This window comes from Lissotriton vulgaris, chromosome 1_1 (assembly GCF_964263255.1).
Source record: "Lissotriton vulgaris chromosome 1_1, aLisVul1.2, whole genome shotgun sequence".
Lineage (NCBI taxonomy): Eukaryota > Metazoa > Chordata > Amphibia > Caudata > Salamandridae > Lissotriton > Lissotriton vulgaris.
Window position 1 is genome coordinate 202,166,640 of NC_141685.1, and position 17,694 is coordinate 202,184,333.

Sequence of the window (17,694 nt, forward strand, 5' to 3'; positions counted from 1 at the left end):
GCGCAGATTGCACCTCATCTTTCATCAAGCGGTGGGGGGGGGCTGAGACACTATTTGCAGTGACATGCGCAGACTGCGCCTCATCTTTCATCACGCGTTCCATGGAGTGACTCAGACACTATTCGCGGTGACATGCGCAGACTGCGCCTCATCTTTCATCACGCGTTCCATGGAGTGACTCAGACACTATTCGCGGTGACATGCGCAGACTGCGCCTCATCATTCATCAAGCGTCCCGGAGAACGACTGAGACGCGATTGGCAGTGACATGCGCAGACTTCGCCTTCTCTGTATCAAAGTGGTTGAGACTGAGCTCGCAGTGACATGCGCAGACTGCTCCTACACCGGTCCCACGTCATCAAATCCTGTTCTTTGTCTCCAGCGGGCAGAAGCTGCGGGCTCGGGGTGTCATCCTCGCTGAATGCTGCACAGATACCGCCCCCACCTCCCCACACGCCCCAGCCGACGAGGGGCACACGGCAATCTGGGGGAGATGAAAGCTGGGCTTCTGATCACCTACAGATGAGAGACCTGAGCTCCTTAGTCGTGCAGAGGAGGTGCATGGACTCCTGATAACAGAAGAGAGGCCTGGACTCCTTATAACCTTCACAGGAGAGGCCTGGACTCCTGAACCAGAAGAGAGGCCTGCACTTATGGTTACCATCACAGGAGAGAACTGCACTCATAACCTTCACAGGAGAGGCCTGGACTCATAACCTCCACACAAGAGGCCTGGACTCATGATAACCATCACAGGAGAGGCCTGCACTCCTAATAACCTTCACAGGAGAGGCCGCACTTCTTATAACCTTCACAGGAGAGGCCTGGACTCCTTATAACCTTGACAGGAAAGGCCTGCACTCATTATAACCTTCACAGGAGTGGCCTGCACTCCTTATAACTTTCACAGGAGAGGCCTGCACTCCTTATAACTTTGACAGGAGAGGTCTGCACTCCTTATAACCTTGACAGGAGAGGCCTGCACTCCTTATAACCTTGACAGGAGAGGCTGCACTCCTTATAACCTTCACAGGAGAGGCTGCACTTCTTATAACATTCACAGGAGAGGCTGCACTCCTTATAACCTTCACAGGAGAGGTCTGCACTCATTAAAACCATCACAGGAGAGGCCTAGACTCATAACTTTCATACGAGAGACCTGCACTCCTAATAACCGTCACAGGAGAAGCCTGGACTCCTTACAACCGTCACAGGAGAAGCCTGGACTCCTTATAACCGTCACAGGAGAGGCCTGCACTCCTATAACCCTCACAGGAGAAGCCTGGACTCCTTATAACCGTCACAGGAGAAGCCTGGACTTCTTATAACCGTCACAGGAGAGGCCTGCACTCCTTATAACCCTCACAGGAGAGGCCAGGACTCAGTATAACCTTCACAGGAGAGTCCGGGCTTCATTTATTACATTATAAAAAAAGACTGGCTTCCTTATAACCTCCTAATGAATCGAAGAAAGGATCGGGGTCTTCATAACCTTCACAGGAGACGTCTGGACTCCTTTTAACCTGCAGAAGAAACGCCTGGACTCTTAATCACCCTCAGAGGAAAGGCCACAAGTTCCAATAAATTGTACAGGAAGGAAAGGCCAAAAGTTCCAATAAATTGTGCAAGAAGGAAATGCCACAAGTTCCAATAAATTGTACAGGAAGGACTGCGACTCTTAATAACCGCCAGAGTTAAGACCTAAGCACCTTGCGACTTACAGAGCACATGCATGGACTTCTTGTGACCTGAAGCAAATAGCCTCGGACACCTAATCATGTGCAGAGTTAGCACTGGGATGGTGAGAGCTTTTATTTGTCTTTAACAAAATGTCGTGTGTCCTCTCACTGTACGGTTACTTCGCTAGGAGCCGTATCTTCTTCTCTCTCTTTCTTTGCTCGTATTATTGCAGTTTATTCGAGTGGGATGTCCTGCCATTAGGTGGACTTTGTTGCTTTGCACATGTTTCCAATGATTTATTCGCAGACTGGAGACTGATGTGTTCTGTGGTAAGTTTTAACCTTGTGTTCGGCTTCGTCTGTAAGGTTGCAAAAGCTTAATTTATGTTGCTAATCTGCCTAATACCCACCTCTTTGAGTTGGTCTAAATTTGGTATGACTGGCTAACTGGTATGTTTAATCGGTAGTGGGTTTTGCAGAGATGTTGAGCATCGATGCCGAGACTCAAAACCCATTCCACAGCTTGGACGTCGGCCGCTCTAGTCCTTAGGCTACCTTGTCCATTTGGTCATTAATAGTCCATATTTACTTTTAGAACATCAATCAATCAGGGGGTTGCAAAGCACGGCTACTCACCTGTGAGTTTCAAGGCAGTGATGGGGAGGTGGGGGACGCTGATCAGTTGGGTGCAGAGGTTCAGTCAAAGAGCCAGTTTTTGAACTGGGTCAATGATGCGGATTGCATGAGGTGGAGGGGTAGGGTGTTCCAAGTCTTGACTGAGAATTCTTCATAATCATGAGTGTGTCCACTGTGGTGAGCAGAGTCCAGTCTGTTAGGGTTAGGTGTGGTTGCGTGCGGTGATGGTGGGTGTAGTAGCAGGGTCTTGGGTGTTGAAGCTGTCATAGATCTGCCTGGTCATGGAATGGAAGAAGGTGCTGAGTTGGTTGCAGAGGTCTTGGGTGGGTGGGACATCTGTGGTCTCACTGTTGGGCCTGGTGAACTCCTTGGCGTTTATTCTGTCATGGAAAGCCGTTTTCTTTGTGTTTTTGATGCGGAGGGGGTGTGCGTTGACGGTGGATTTTAAGGTAGCGTGGGTGTCCGGGTGTTTTGATGTTCCTTCATCTCTTCTCAAGTCGTCGGCAGGTGCATCTGGACTCCTGGAGGGCGGAGTGAACCATCTGGCTTTCTTGGAGTGTTGCTTGCCTGGTGTCTTCTTGAGGGGTGCGAGAATGTCGGCGCAGTTGGAGATGCATTGGTGAAGGTTGAGAGCTGCGATGTTGGCATCCGTTGGAGTTGGCGGTGTTGATGTTGAACGTAGTTCAATGAAATAAGTGCGCTATGCTGTAGGCAAATCTGATACAAAAGATAGTCTGCATTACATGTATAACTGGCATCACTTGCGCACTGTCGGCGTAGAAATAATCTTAAATATATTGTTGTATAAGCCTACGTTTATGATTTACACTCCAAGCAAAGTGAAATAAAATGCTGTGAAGCGGCCGCCTTTTTTGGTATGGGGAAGGTGAAAACAAAATCTTCAATACATCACAAGTACATACAAAAAGTATACTTCATGTAGTTCCTGTTTACAAAGTTCTTGTTACTTGTGTGATGTTTGTATTCACTGTCCCCTATGTACATGTTGGGGAGCATACATAATTATCACTAAATATTTCACAAGTAAAAAGGTTTGACAGCCTTGAAGAAACCCCAACTTTTAGGGGGAAAAGAGTCAAGTCAAGTCAAGTCAATAGATTTATATAGCGCGCTACATACCCAGAGGGTCTCAAGGCGCTTGAAGAAGGGTGGGGAATTACTTGTCGAATATCCACGTTTTAAGTTGCTTTCTGAATGCTAGGTGGTTCTGAGTAAGGCGAAGGTGAGTGGGAAGTGAGTCCCAGGTTTTAGCTGCCAGGTAGGAGAAGGATCTACCTCCCATGGTGGTTTTGTTGATGCGAGGTACAGTGGCGAGGGCTTGGTTGGAGGATCGTAGCTGGCGGGAGGGGGTGTAGAAGGACAGTCGTGTGTTGAGGCATTCGGGTCCGATTTCGTAGAGTGCTTTGTGTGCGTGGGTTAGGAGGCGGAAAGTAATCCTCTTATTGACGGGGAGCCAGTGGAGGTTTTTCAGGTGACCAGAGATGTGTTCTTTACGCGGGATGTCTAATATGAGCCTGGCTGAAGCGTTCTGGATGCGTTGGAGTTTTTTCTGGAGTTTTGCGGTAGTACCGGCGTAGAGGGTGTTTCCGTAGTCCAGGCGGCTCGTGACCAGTGCGTGGGTGACCGTTTTTCTAGTTTCGGTGGGGATCCAGCGAAATGTTTTTTTGAGCATGCGAAGGATGTTGAAGCAAGATGAAGAAACGGCGTTGACTTGTCTGTTCATCGAGAGTGAGGAATCCAGGATGATGCCCAGGTTACGTGCGTGGTCCGTCGGGATGGGTGGTTTTCCAAGGGCCTCTGGCCACCAAGAGTCATCCCAGGCGGAGGGGGAGGTGCCTAGGATGAGGACTTCTGTTTTATCTGAGTTCAGTTTCAGACGGCTGTGCTTCATCCATTCGGCTACTTCTTTCATTCCTTCATGCAGGTTGGTTTTGGCAGTGTTAGGGTCTCTGGTGAGTGATAGGATCAGTTGAGTGTCATCGGCGTAGGAGATGATGTTGAGGTTGTGTTGGCGTGCGATGACCGCGAGGGGGCTCATGTATACGTTGAAGAGGGTGGGGCTGAGTGAAGATCTTTGTGGTACGCCGCAGATGACTTCAGTGGCCTCAGACTTGAATGGTGGAAGGCGGACTCTCTGGGTTCTTCCGGTGAGGAACGAGGTGATCCATTCCAGTGCTTTTCCTTGGATTCCGACGTTTATGAGGTGCTGTAAAAGGGTGCTATGACAGACTGTGTCAAAGGCTGCGGAGAGGTCGAGGAGGATGAGGGCGACTGTGTCTCCATTGTCCAGTAGAGTTCGAATGTCGTCTGTTGCTGCGATGAGGGCGGTTTCAGTGCTGTGCTTGGCTCGGAAGCCGGACTGTGAGGAGTCGAGGGATTTGTTGGTTTCGAGGAAGGCGGCGAGCTGGTTGTTGACCGCTTTCTCGATGACTTTGGCCGGGAATGGAAGGAGTGAGATAGGGCGGTAGTTTTTGAGTTCGGTGGGGTCAGCTGTGGGTTTCTTCAGGAGGGCGCTGAGTTCGGCATGTTTCCAGCTTTCTGGGAAGGTTGCGGAGTTGAGGGAGCAGTTGATGACGTCTCGGAGGTGCGGTGCTATAATGAATAGAATAGAATATCTTTATTCGATTGTTTGCATATAACAATCATAAAAGAGCATTTCATACAGGTTAATCCATACAGTAATAATAAAATAGGGAGAGTAGTATTACTGTATGGTGCTATAATGGAGTCTGTTTTGTTAAAGATGTGGTGAGGGCATGGGTCTGTGGGGATCCTGAGTGGATAGAGTTCATCAGACGGATGGTGTGCTCAGTGGAGATTGGGTTCCAGTCATTGAGGATGTTCAAGGAGGGTGGGGGTCCTGCAGAGGGTTGGGTGGGTTGGTCTTCGGGTCGGTTGTCGAAGCTGTTGTGGATGTCTGCAATTTTGTTGTGGAAGAATGAGGCTAGGGAGTCGCAGAGGGCTTGGGAGGGGGTGATGTCGTTGGAGTTGGCTGAGGGGTTGGTAAATTCCTTGACGATGTTGAATAATTCCTTGCTGTTGTGGGCGTTGCTATCTAGTCGGTCCTTGAAAGCGGCTTTCTTGGCGTTCCGGATCAGTTGGTGGTGTATGCGGGTGGCGTTTTTGAAGGCGTCCTTGGTGCTGGTGTTTGGGTCTTTTTTCCAGTTCTTCTCAAGGGAGCGACAGAGTTTCTTGGATTTCTTAAGATCATCGTTGAACCAGGAGGCCTTCTTGCTGCCTAGTTTGATTTGTCGTTTTTTCAGTGGTGCTAGGATGTCGGCGCTGTTGGATAACCATTGGGTGAGGTTGGTGGCTGCTTGGTCGGGGTTTGAGGAGTGGGCGGGGGGGTTTTGAAGAAGCGATGAGGAGATCTGGTTGATGGTGATTTTGTTCCAGTTCTTCGCAGAGTGGGTTGGGGGTGGTTGTTGGATGTGGACTTGTTGTAGGTGAAGTGAACGCAGCTGTGGTCAGTCCAAAGGAGAGCTGTGATGTGGCTGAAGGAGACATGTTTGCTGGAGGTGAAGATAGGGTCGAGTGTGTGACCTGCGATGTGGGTGGGGGTAGTGACAAGTTGTTTAAGTCCGAGGTTGGCGAGGTTGTCCAAAAGGGTGGTGGTGTTGCGGTCGTTGTTCTTTTCAAGGTGAAAGTTGAGGTCTCCCAAAAGGATGTAATCCTCGGAGGGGAGCGCGTGTGGAGTGATGAAGTCCGTGATGTCTTCACTAAATTGTGCGCGGGGTCCTGGTGGCCTGTAAAGGAGGGTGCCTCTGAGTGTGGTCTTGGGGTCGATGTGGATCTGGAAGTGAAGGTGTTCGGTGTTGGCGAGATTGACGTCTGAGCTGGTTGAGATGCGGATGGATTTCTTATGGACGATAGCGATGCCTCCTCCTGTTTGGCCGGTACGGTCCTTGCGAATGATCTTATAGCCTTCCGGGATGGCAATGGTGATGAGTGGGGCTGATGTGGCGTTCATCCATGTTTCTGTTAGGAAGGCGACGTCCGGAGAGATGGTGTCTAGTAGATTCCAGAGGTCGATGGCGTGCCTGTGGACCGAGCGGGTGTTGAGCAGGATGCATTGTAGGTGGTTGGGGTCGGATATCTGTTGTGTGTTCGTAGATGAGGAGTTGTTCTTGGTTCTGTCGAACTTGCAGGAGTTGCAAGAGAAAGGTCCATGGGTGTGTCCAAGAGCGGCTTGGACGCAGTTGGGGGAATGGCCGGGGTTAAGGGCTAGGAGGGTGGTGGCAGCGTAAGTAATGCGGGAGGGGTGGGCATTGCGAGGACCAGGGGGTATGGTGCTGGGCGCGGTCCAGGCGCGGACGGGCGTAGATGGGCTTACCTTTGGCGCACCTTCGGCGCAACTGGGGCGCGATCGCTGCGCGTGTATGCTGCGAGTTGGAACATTGGTCATAAATGGATAGTGGAGGGGGCGGAGCGTGGGAGGGGCAGCTGGGGGGCGGTAGCGGGGAGGGTAGGCGGGCCAAGGGAAACGTAATGGCAAGATGGAGGTCGGGATACAAAACCGAAACTGACGCGATGTAAATAAAGGCAAGTAAGCAATAGCAAGCAAAGCAGCAGGCTGATCTAATGCCTTAAAGCAGTCGCCAATCAATCCTGAGGAGCGGCGCTACGGTCAAACACGCAGATATCAGCTTACAGATTAACAGAAATATGCAAATGCAGCCAGTTACGATACCAAGCGCTGGTCACAGGGCAAAGCGCTTCTGGAGTTGCAGGAGTGGAGGGCAGGAAGCGCTTCGAGGAGAATGCACTCTGAGCGGAGTCAGGAGGCGTGGGGAGCGGCCGTGTCTGCTGTGTTTCAGTATTTTTCCATGCACTCACAATAAATTGACTTCTTTTGATGCTAAGTCGATCTATATGTATGTTTGTAAAGAATAGACTGATTTCTTTGTGTATGGAATAGGTGGGTTTCTTTGTGGACTATATTGTGTTGCTGCCGTATATTATTAACCTTGTCTTCACCATAGTTTGTACTTACTAATGGGTTTTGACCCTGGTGTGTGCAAGGTTATGGGGATTCAGCACTAATCCTTGATATCGACCACATTGCCTACATGGAACCTTGAAGGGTGTTCTTGGGAATACATCCTCTACTGTCCAGTCTGTTGATATCTAGTCACCAGCAAGCTCCCTGGCAAGTAAAATATCTTCTGGCACCTATTGTAGTCCATCCTTGGAATTCCCGGGCCGGGACTGCAATAGGTGCCAGAAGCGGGCGCTTGTTCTTGACGAAAGTGTGACTATAGGCAACGCCCCACACCCCCTCCCCCCCCCGGCAGGATCCATGGGGTATGACACAATTGCACCTTATAAATAATGATTCAGAGCTAAACCGTAAGTTTGCTGTTAGCTTCGCACAGTGTGTGTGCACCGTAGGGAGTGCACACCTCTTTGTTATCACTGTCCTGAAGAAAGCCTTGCGAGTACTCACTAAAAGGCTGAAACATGTAGACTTTGTCACAAATACGCCTACGGATGTCAATGGTCAATTCAACCATTTAGGACATCCTCCTACGTTTTAATCTTGCTTTACGACCCCATCATTAAATAAGCTAGTGATGCATTAATGGGGATGGATGCGGAAATAATAAATAAGGTACTTTCCAAAACATATAAATCTCTCTTTTATCTTCCAAATAATGCTTCACCAGCACAAATTAGATTGGAATTCGGTCGAAATAATCAATGTTTTGCAAGAAAAGGCCAATTTATCAAAACGTGGTATAGGATAAAAAACGACCATGATAATCATATATCTCAGCTTCTTTGGCAAGAAATAAATAAGAATATGAATTCACTTGCAAGGAAGTATCTTAATGAGGCAATAGAAGAGTTTGGACTTATGCCAACTTGGAATAGTATGATAAGCAATGGATCGTTTAAAAAAATAGTAAATCGAACAACAAATCACCTATCACGTGTAAGTGACAAAGATACGCTGGCAAAAAGAAAGCATTCGTGGTCAGTAATAAAAGGAAATCAAAAAAAGAAGATACAAGAATACTTGGAGATACCCTGGTCTGAAAAAAGTAAACAATGTCTCATAAGAGCAAGATTTTGAATTCTACCGGGCCTTAGTCACGTCCCTCCGTGGAAAAAAACTAACAGTAGCACATTGTATAGACTTCGTAAAAGTGGTGAAGAGAATATTGTCCACCTCTTATGTATCTGTCCTGAACTCCGTAATGAAAGATGCACACTACTTAAATTGCAATTTAATATACGTGGAATAAGGACATGCAGGCAGGCACTGAAAAACTGTCTTCATTCAAATGATATAATCATGAACGCTGCCTTTGTAAGGTTCTTAAAGATAGTAATTGCAAAACTGGGTGAATAAATTAGAAAAAATGATTTTAATGAAATTTTAACGAACTTTTAAGGATATAATCGCTTTTATTGTATTATTATTAGGCATATGTTTTTGTACTGGAAATATTGTAAGATTTTTCAATAATCAAACAATAAAGAACTTTATTTACTTACCATCATTAAATAAAAAATGTAGGGGTCATAAAGGCAATCTTAAATCACTTTTCACTGATCACTCACTCTGCACCCAAAAAAAACCCCGCTCTGCTGTAATCAGGTGTCATAGCACACCCGGGAGGCATTCGGCCCCTCGGGTGGGGAGCCCATGATGAAGCATATCGCCAACTAGGTTGCTTCCTCTTTTTTCATTGCAGTAAATAGTAATCCTTCTTGGAATTACTCCTTCTTCTGGTGTAGTGCCAGTTTCACATAGCAGTTAACAAGTATTTTTATTTTTTGTTCCGTTGATGAGTAATGCTTGCGTTCCAAATGTGGAAATTGGGATTACTCTGACGTCCACCCTTTGAGCGTGTTAGATGAAGATGGAGAGATCCCCGGTTGATCGCCCAAATATGTTGCGCCTTATGGCTGGGGTATTAATTTCAAAATAACTCGATAATGTTGTAGCTTCCCTGGCCCAGGTTTTCTGCTGGCAAATTATGTAGCTGTTTTGGAGATACTCAGGTGTTGTGTTTGCCTTGATGAGTTTAAAGATGTCTGTCACATTCCAGGACACAATTGTTAGGTGTGTTTTTAAGCCATTCTGGCGGGTGACGAAATTCTATTTAGGTGGTTTGGGGGTGCCATCGAAACTTGTGGTTGCCTGGCACAGCATGATGACTGTGGTAATTGCAAGTTCCGGTTTTCCCAGAATAGACTGTCCTTTGTTCTAATGTGTGTATGATTCTCATGGCATTATGTTAGTGTTGTTTGTTGGAGAGGTAGTTACCTGTGTGGTTGCCGTTGGTTACTTTGAGGATGGAGTATGTCGCTGGTTTTTATGCTTTAATGTTAAGGAAGTTGGGGTATCTAGTTTGTGGAAGGTGCTTGATGCCAATCCCTCAGTCCGACGGTTGGCTTCTTGTGACATTGTCGTCAAGTGTGGCTGCTGGAGCAGCCCGACCAGGGTGGTCTCGCCATGGGTGTTCCCTGGAAGACACTGGAATTTGACCCAGACAAGATCTGTCGGTCTTATGTTGGCCAAGGTCGGTATGTGCGTCATTAGGCGTAGTATGTTGCCCCTATTCAGGATGTCATGGTTGCCTTTAATGTGGTATGTCGGTTTAAAAGCCACCTCAATGATGCCGTGCTCTAACTTAGAGGGGCTGCTGCTCTGTGAGTTGGATGTATGAACGTGACCCTCGAGAACCACTAGGCTTCAGGTGCTTCTGACTGTCCGTGGATTGCGGTGCCATGGGATGTAGCTGATGATAGGTGTTTCGAGTTTTGGGACCCCAGTTTGGTCTCTCACCATTGTGTGCACTGCGTTTCACATTCGGGGGAGCTTGGGTGCAAACGTCAGTCTTTCCCCTTTTATATTAAGGGGTGGTTATAGGGCCGATGTCCGGTCTCTTTATTGCGGGTGCGACATTTGTGGGAACAGTCTGGATAGCATAAGAGCAGACAGCCACCTTCTTTGCACCTGGGAATGGCTCAGAAGTCGGATCTGGGCTTATCCTTCCCCCTGTTTCATCGGGCGATCTTTGGATGATGCATGGCTCTTTGACTGATGAGTTGTTGGGGTTACCAACTGTCTTTGTTGCAAAAATTGGGTAAAACGGAACAGGGCTTTTTCCTGTAGCATGCTTTGCGATTGGCGAAGGACGCAACTCTTTTTTTTGTTTTAGCTCTTTTTTGAAGCTTTCTTAGTTTTTTTTTGCCTTCCTGGAGAGTGACCCTTCCTGCCACTTGGGGGTCGGAGGACCTTTATCCCCGTCCAGTGCCGTGGCCAGGTGAGGGTTCCGAGCCTGACTTCTAGGGAGCCAGGTAGAGCAGTATCCTGAAGTGGTGAGGGTGATTGAGAGGTTGATATTGTTAGGGGGCTTTCTGCTAGGTTGATTTGGTGATCCAAAGGTTCAGTGTATTGTTGTGGATGGCTTGCAACTAGGTGGAGTCCTAATGATGGGGGTCCGCTGACGCCTCAGATTGAGTTGGACCGAGCTTTCAAAACTGACGGCAAGGTTGCCCACTGATCGATAATTGCTGCACATGAGCAGGAGCACTGGTTTTGCAAGATGAGATACCTGATTTCAATGAGGTCAATCTTTTTGGTCATATTCGCCAGCCGCTAAGCTATAGACTGAAGAAGGTCTATTTGAAGTTCCATTTTGGAAGATTGCCATAACAGAGCTTTGGCCGTTATATATTGAGGGCTACTGGATGTTGGAGATTCGGAGGTGGCCTTCGTATAGGAGTTATATGAGTTTTGGGAGCCCGGTGTGACTGGTTGGGTCTGTTTTATGATTTGAACAGCTGTGTGCTTCAGTATTTGTTCATGTCGGAGGGCTGGTTGGAAGCAGAAGCGAGGGGGCCATATCGGATCAATATTTTGACGTTTATTGGTGCTAAACAACACAGCTCAGTAATGCTAAAGGTTTGAAAGTCAGGATGAACACAATGGTAATAGGAGGATAAGCTTGTTACAGCACAGGATTGTGGAGTAGAGTGGCCTCTCAGGCGTCTTGGTTGGAGTTCGACCTTCCGGGATGTCCAAAGGAACTTCATATGCTTCTGGGGAGTTCAGGTTGGGTCCTGGAGTGTACTCCAAAAGAAAGCAAGAAAAGGCAGCGGTCAGTAATGATGCCTTACAGGAGCCCATTAACCATCACCATACCACGTGAAAAAAAATGGGTTGAAAAAGTGCGGGCTGAGGGAAAAATAGGAAGCAAGCCATTAGCAGATTTAGGTGTGGATTTGTAGTTTACTGATCCTAACGCTCGCAGCGCTTGATCTGTAATTTACGTGACTGAGGTAGGTAAGTCTTAGGGATGAGACCGGTTGTGTGGGAGAGAAGTGACGGTTTTAACCAAAAGAGGAACCAGCACCGCAAAACAGCTCTCCCGTGTCCCAGTCTCCCTATACCCCGCTCCCCGTAATACCCCTGTGTCCCGTCCCATACCGCTAGGAGCCACAACTCTCCTGAGTTGTGGCGGCTCGTGCGTTCTCTGTGATCCACCTATCCTCCGTCCAGGTGTCAAGAGCCTCCGGATCCTCTTCTTCGGTGTCTTCCGATGTGATGGCAGCGTCTCGTCTTCTCTGGCGTTTGTCCCGACTTCCTGTTCTGGATACTTCCTCCCAGTGGACACACAGGATGTGTCGTCTCCTCACCTTTTCTGCTCGGCTTGACCTTTCTTGGGCGTTGCTGATTGGAGAGATTGGGTATTCTTCCCGCATCCCTCGGGACGCATTGCTTCCTGGTCACTTTCGCTCTGTGGGACAAGGGAGAAGTCTTTCATTATTTCCGGATTTTTGGATGCCTCATCGTCTTCGTTAAGGTACGGCACCCACACAGGGTTTATTGGGGTTTGTAGGAGAGTATGGTCTGCTTCCTATGGTCACCCCCACTTTTTGCTGTGATTTTCCGACTTTAGACTGGCTGTGGTCACGCTAATCAGGCTCACAGCCTAGCTGTTCTCTCTCTAAATTGATACTATGTGCTTTAGATACATACCAGATTGGGTATTGGGTCACCTTTGTGAGTCCCTGTATAGTGTACCATAGGTACCCATGGCATAGGTGCATCCAAGGCCCACCAGGGGCTGCAGTATGTATTGTGCCACCCCTGGCTGGCCCTCCAACCTGACACCACAGGTCTGTTCACACAGCCTGGGTAAGGTGGTGTAATCACCCCTTACTTAGATATAGTATATCTATATCTACCTTATATATAGACACATAGTAACCTATAAATCACTCCTATGGCAGGCCTTAACAATCCTGGAGGCAAAGTGCTTGGTTTTATGTAAGAGGGTGCCCTTGTATGAGCTGGGCCCCTCTGCAGCTTTCGGAACCTACTCCTTATAGCTGTTCTATGATATAGCCATATAATATACTCTTAAATGCATTATAATCCTCGCAGCTAATGCTAACTTTGGTTTGGCGTTATCAAAACATGTCCTGTAAGGTGTCAAACACTTGGAATACAACCCCCCACACCCCCCCCGCCAGTCCTGCCGGCGGGGGTAGCATTTCACCCTTCTAGAGAGATAAGACTTGTAGTTACTAGTAAACCCGGTTAAAGTTAAACAGAGTCTCAGCATCACAAAATGGATGCTGCTGCCACAGACACGAGTCTGACCTCCTGCTGCTGGACTTAACTCCGGCAGGGGATGCCTGGACAATAGGTTTCCTGTACCTCCCCAGACAGGCTGTAGTGTACTGGGGCAGGGAGGGCTGCATTCAGCAAATGCTTTTCCAGACACTGCCCGAGGCACACAAGGTGCTCCATGCATAGCCCGGTTCAAACCAGTTGCTGGGGCACTCCAGCCCCGCTCTGGCGCGAAACTGGACAAAGGGAAAGGGGTGTAACCACCCCCTTCACAGGTCCACCAGGTAGTCCAGCCCCTAACCTTCGTATAAGTATAAGAGCTGTGTCCCTAGGACTTTAGATTACCCTGGATGAATCTTTGAAATACATATCCTGGACCTTCAATGTTCCATTTCGACTGGAAGATGGAAGACATCTTCCTTGTGGTCAAGGAGTTACCACCCTGTGCAAACAGGCACCACCAGTAACTTGCCGGTCTGCTTGTCGAGGCTCCCGCCGCGACTCGAAGACTCTGCGACTCAGGACACGGACTTCCAGACATCTCTGATCCTGCTCGACGATCCCAGCAAAGCTGAGGCCCGTGGCGGACATGAGAGACGTGGGACCGGAACTCCTGGACATCCTACATTTTGCTAACTGCATCGACTCCTGAGTTAACTCGCAGTTGTGCATTGGGGTACGAGAAGCCCCAGACCCGAGCAACATTTGCACCGAAGCTCAGCCCTCCACAATTCACGAGTGTCCTGTGAGGCCCGTTCTTGCATTTCAGCTCGACGCGCCTTCCCGGTTCCTAGTCTGTTGGCTAGTAAGCCCCCGGAGGACTCCATCTTGAATCTAACTTGCTTTCCTGGTTGCTCCAGGCTTGCTCCAGCTTCCCTACAAAGGAGAAGCCCCACAGACCTTGCTGGTCTGCACCAAAGCCAATCTTCATCTCCTGCATGGATTGCGTTTACCAAGGCTTGGTGGGTCCAATCCGGATACCGACACCGCAGTCAACTAGACCCTTCGTGGGACAGCTCGAATCCAGCTCCTGGTCGTCGTCAACACCTCCTGGTCCTCGTGGCTGCAGAGACAAGCTTCGCATCTTCACCTGAGCTCAACGCGACATCGCCTGGTTCCTTCCTGGTACCTTCCTGGTCACTGGCTAGTGACCCAGACTCTGTCCCTTCTGCTTTCAGGTTCTTCAGATCTTCGATCAACCCTTGGATCCACCCGGACACATTTGCTCTGGTTGCCTGCAGCACTTCTTTGCAGATCTCAATTGAAAACGAAGACGAAACCCGACACCAAAAGGCACCTATGCACCCGGCTTCCCTGGGTGAGGTAACAGGAGTACTCCGGTGCTCCCGTGGGTCTTGACTCTCGAAGTGTCCTAGTCTAAAGGGGTTTTATCGTAGTTCATCCGGAAGTGCCCTTAAACAGTAACTTTGTAACTTCTTCGTTTCCCATAGAAAGTCAAATGTAACTCGCGGCTGTGTCTAGACACTGCGCTAGTCTCCCGTAAGCCTCCTACTTCCTAACCTTTGGTTGTTTAGAGTAGCCCCAGCGATTCCCTAGGCCTACTTTCTATTCCAGATGTGGTTCTTATACCACTATTTTAGTATATGGTTTGTGAGGCCCCTAGGGCAAAACGTATACTGTGCAACGTATCGTATGCTAATTGAGTAACTTGTAATGTACTTTTACCTCTGACCTCATAAAGAGTGCAGAGGGGTTGTGTTTAGAATAAATACATATATATATTTGATATATACCTGGTGTGTTGTCCTTTCATTTGGTATTCAAGGGATTATAATTAGTAAAACAACTTGCTTCACATGCTCTCTGAAGTCTTAGCCTGATGTCTGCTGGTCCATGCTACCACTAGGATAGCTTTCTATAAGGTTGACTTTACAACCACCATCAATAAGGGTTGATTCGACTGGTACAAAGTGCCCACTAGAACTAGTGGACATCATATGCCATGGGTGCTGGTCCTGGTATTTGGCAAACTGTGGCTGAGGGGCTCTGTGCTGCTCTGGGAGGGGGGAGGGTTCCACCTGGCCCCCCTCCTCTCGAAGCTGACTTGCTGATCCTTGTTGTCAGGTGGATGCCTCGGGGATGCCCGAGTGCGGGCGCCTTGAGGTGCCTTGCAAGTGGGAGCACTACGGAGCTCGTTCTCCGCGGTGGCTGCCTAAGGTTACCGCTCTCGCAGACACAAACTTGCCTCACTGCACCGGAAGAGCCTGTTTTGGAGGGGCAGGTTCTGCCTAAGGCTGCCGCTAGCTTGCCACTCGCCCGTTTATGGGTCCCCAGTGGGACGGTTGGGTCCTTTGTTGGAGCGCGCATTTGGTTCAGCGGGCTCCGAGGTGGAAGCCACGCCCTTCCTTCTCGGTACAGCACTCGCTGCGACATGACGTTGGCGTTCTGCTCACACACTAGAGCAGTCAATGTTTGAGATGCACAAAACCTAGTATCTGGTATTTGTTGCACACATTCTACAGTGCTTGATCGGTGTTAGGTTTGTGCGATGCATGTGATTGAAATCAGCCAATCTGAATCTTGCATTGCACAAGACTCTCCATACCAAGTCACATGTCGCTTTCCATTCAGAGTCTATCAAGGGTATCCTCAAATCATCTCCCCACAACCTTCATGCCTCAGGCTCTGGTCAGGCCCTGTCCTCCCTGAGCGCCTTATATACATGTGTCACCATGTGCCTCGTCAAGCCTGTCATCAATAGTAGTTGTAGCATGACCGTTTGTTTGGGGGTATTTAGAAACTCGGTCTAGATCCCATGTACCATACTGTCCAACGTAGGGTATTGTAGGAGCTGGCCCCTTCCCACCGCAAACGCCTCTCTAGACTCAGCTAAAGAAAGGATTGTCTCTCCTGGTTACAGATCTCCTAAGGTCTCGCATCCCCCTTCCCTATAATTCACCACCAACATGTCCTCTCCAATATGACTAAAAGAGAGCAGCGTCAACACCTTTTAGCTCCCTGGCAAATAGCGGCCTCCTTAATACTCTGGTAGCAACCCTTTCCACACCTCTGCCACCCGTCTGATCAAATACGGGATGTGAGGTAATGCCAGTGAACCCTGCATGACTAGAGCCATTAAAGAATGTGCGCTGAAAGTGCCCCATAGAAGCCTCGTCTCCCATTTGGGTTCCCCAGCACTCATTTAGCAGCATGTTGCTGCTTTGATGCATAATAAAAGAGCTCCAAGTCCGGGAGATCCATACCCCCTCATCCATGGCTCATTTGAATTGCAGCAGCACCACCCTGCTCCATTTTCCAGCTCACACCAAGGAGATCAGCACGCTGACAGCTAGGGAGAAACACAATTTTCACGATCGCAAGTCCTCTCGCCAATGACAGAGGTAGTGTGTTCCAAAAGCGAACAGACCTCATCAGTCCCATCCACCAACGGTTCCACACAATATCGCCGTTGGTCTTCTAATGTGTGGACCATCACTACACCGAGATACTTAGGAGTGACCTTCCATCTTAATCCCAACTGGGCTAGGCTCGACTCCAGCAATGCCTCCAATGCTCCCAGGGGGAGCAGTAGTGACTTCTCCCTGTTGATACCTAGGCTCAACACCTCCACAAAGGCTTCCAGTCCTGTCAGCAGCAGCTTTACAGACTCTGCTGGGTGCTGCAAGTAAAACAGCATGTTGTCTGCATACAGGGATATCAGGTATGTGGTGTTCCTCAATCACCATTGCTGAAGTCCCCCATGTAGGTCCGAAGTTTCGCTGCCAGTGGTTCCATCACCAAAGCAAAAAGAAGGATTGGGAGCGTGCAACCCTGCCTTGTGCCCAGTTGCACAGCCCTCTATCTGTCACCACTCCCTGCTTCGCACCTCTGCACTAGCCGCCGTGTAAAGGACCCTCACCCATGTACAGAAGACGGGTCCAAATCACATACTCTGAAGCACAAGCTGCAGGTATTACCACTCAACCCTGGCGAATGCCATGGCTATGTCCACTGAGGCCATAACCAATTCCTTATCACTTCCTCGAACAGAGTGTTTCACATGCACGATCCTTATCACTTCCACGGACAGAGTGTATCACATGCGCGAGTCTCTGATGGTTAAAGGACGTGCTCTGCCAAGGCATAAAGCCGCACTGGTCTTCATTCCCCAGCATTCCCATTGCCCCCTTCAATCTCTTTTCCAGGACCTTACACAGAACTTTGATGTGTACATTAAGGCGGGTGAGAGGTCTGTATGCTGGTGGGTGTGTTGTGTCTCCTCCAGACTTTGTGGCCATAAACACCACCCCCTCCCTAAGTAACGGTGGCAGAATACCACTCTCCAGCACCTCACGATACACCTTGAGCATAGGCTCTGCCAGCTGCGCCGTGTACGCTTGGTAAATTTCCACAGGTAGACCATCGCCTCCCGGTGTTGTCCCTCCTGGGCTCACTGTGCCACTGTAATAAAGCTATCCTGGCTGAAGAGGGTTAAACCCCGAAACCGGTCCTAGCATGCTTGTTTCCGGTCCAGGGAGTACCTGGTTTGGCAGTTCGGGCTGGACTGTTCCCTTGCGTCACAGGGTCAAGACTGATTTGCATATGTCAGGTCTAAACTGGGGTGGCATCGTGAGCAAAAGAATGATGGATTTAACCCAGATCTCTTGACTGAGGGTGAATGTTTTGATTTGTTCTGCATTCCGTCCATCAATTGTGTGTCTTTTGCTCCCCCAATAAAGGTCAGACAGGTGGGATCCCAGAGCATCAATAATAGTCTGTTAGGTAGTGGCCATCGTCCTGTCG

At 48.9% G+C, this 17,694-nt stretch overlaps 1 pseudogene across 1 annotated transcript in view; it reads left to right on the forward strand.

Moving 5' to 3' along the window:
* Window positions 1–349: 349 nt before the first annotated feature.
* LOC147740874 (uncharacterized) overlaps window positions 350–17,694 on the forward strand; it is a 41,053-nt pseudogene continuing 23,708 nt past the window's right edge. The window contains exon 1 of the transcript XR_015307468.1: window positions 350–1,801. The product of XR_015307468.1 is annotated as an uncharacterized LOC147740874 (transcript). The remainder of the gene's footprint in view (window positions 1,802–17,694) is intronic.